Genomic DNA, 2,313 nt, shown 5'->3' with positions numbered 1-2,313 from the left:
ACAAATAGTTAAACAAATTACATGTTCAACATAATTTTTTGAATTAAGATTTAAATTTTAAATCACCCTTTAATGAAGAATATCTCAGCTTTACAGCCAACTAAGTCAAGAAAAAACTGAAACTTATTAGTTATCACACGAATCTATTACAAAAATAAAAATTATGTAAATGGCATAGAGATTATTTATAGTTAATAACAATAAGATTTTTTTAAAAAAAAAATAATGTATAATATTTAAAAACAAAAAGTTATTGGATGTGTTATACTTAAAATTTATGCTTAAAAACATTTATAAGATAAAGATTATTGTTGACACTGATAACTAAATAGAAGAAATGAAAGAACTGTTGATAACTAAATAAAAGAACTGTTGATAACTAAATAAAAGAACTGTTGATAACTAAATAAAAGAAACCTAAATGAGATTATAAATGTATACAGGGCATCTGTTACATTTTAGATTTTCAAATTCATGACCGATTCCAAGAATTTCTCATGACTTAACGAAGTTACTATTTTCTCCGAGAAAAACACAACAATAAATTTAAAAAAGCATTATAACAACATTTAATTGAAATGATAGGTATAACCAAAACTGTTATATACTTGCATCTTCATATTTATAGATTTCAAATTTAAAAAACAGAGTAAAGAAAGAGTAGAAGCAATAAAATAGCTGAAAAAAATAAAAAAGCAAATAAAAATAATTTTCTTTTTTTCTGCAGAATTATATCTTAAAGATATTTTTTTCATTCGCCGGAAAGGAAAGAAATACTCGTGATTTTTCTGTTCTCATTGTGGAATAAAAAAAATTCGGCAATGACTGGCTTGCTTCAGCTAGAATTTGTAATTGATAAAAAAATAAATAATAACAAAAATTCTGAAATAACAATTGTTTAAAAGATAATTCGCTCCAGAAATGATATTTCTTCTTTCATTTTTTGTAACAAAACCATAATTTTTAAAGAACATGATAAAACATTTTATATTTTAATAAAATATGACCGTGGATTTTGTTACAAATTCAGATATTCCGAACACCATTAAATAATAATTCCATTTTAAAAATTAGATTTTTATGCAACCTAAATCCATGACTTTCCATGATTTTTTTTTTAAAAATAGTTAAAATCTTGACATTCAAATTTTGTTCAATACCGAAATCTATGACTTTCCATGATTTCTAATGACTTTTCAGGTGCATAGATATGCTGTGTATATTAGTGAATGGCCTCTAAAACTGCATTGTATGTAACCGTATCTTTCAACGGTTATAGTCATTAAGACCCAAAAATGGAAAATTTAATATATATATATATATTTAATAGAAAATATTTTAGAATAGGAAAGTAAGATCCAATATTCTTTTTAAAAAAATTAATTAATAATGTCAGATATATGCCAATAATAGATAACTAATAAAAAGTTTCTAATAAAAGTTTCAATGATTTATAAATTAAACTACAATGAGAAGTAAATTATGAGAAGTTGCTTTCTATAATGGTCCTTAAATTCATAATCTTTAACAATTTTATAATTATTAAATTGTTGACTACATTTGTTTAAAAATCACATGATAAAGAGACTAACTAAGCGATTCGAAATGACAAATCTGAACAAAGTAAACCATGAACCATGTCAAAAAGTTTTTTTATTCTTTAGTGTAATGTCCTATTTATTTTATTTTTGCCAAAGCCTGACTAGTATAAAATAATTTACCCTATTTAGCAATTGTAACTATTTCAGTGGATTTTCTCCTATTTCCTATTAATAAAATAATTATATCCCACAGATCATTAAGACAGAGTTTCCGGTAGAACACCAAAATTAACCCATTCTCGACCAAGCATAAAAACTTTATAATTTTTTTATTATTTTTATTGAAATATTTTTAAATTGCATTTCTTAGGATGTGAAAAAAGTTGGAACAAAAAGAGGATTTAAAAAAAAAAGAAGAAATACTCGCCCATTTCCCTGCAGTTCAAATACCATCAATCACGGCAGTACATTTCAGTAAAGAGTTGGAATATACTTGTATGGGGAAAAAGCAAGACTTTCTGAAACCATGGTAACAGAGAGGGGAAATTGCACAACCTTGAGTTGCATTGAATTGCACAACTTACAAAGAGTCATAATCTATGAGTACAAAATCAAAACGGCAAAGCAGTTTCTGAATGCTTTCTTGTCTGCTGGAAATCAATGATCATCTAAAGTTATTAGTTCTAATGCTAGTATATTGATCATTCATTCAAAGTTGTATTAGGTAATAAAAGACGTTTCTTACTAAAAAAATTATGATAGCAAGTTTAAA

Source organism: Parasteatoda tepidariorum, chromosome 4 (assembly GCF_043381705.1).
Source record: "Parasteatoda tepidariorum isolate YZ-2023 chromosome 4, CAS_Ptep_4.0, whole genome shotgun sequence".
NCBI lineage: Eukaryota > Metazoa > Arthropoda > Arachnida > Araneae > Theridiidae > Parasteatoda > Parasteatoda tepidariorum.
This window is presented reverse-complemented; position numbering follows the sequence as displayed.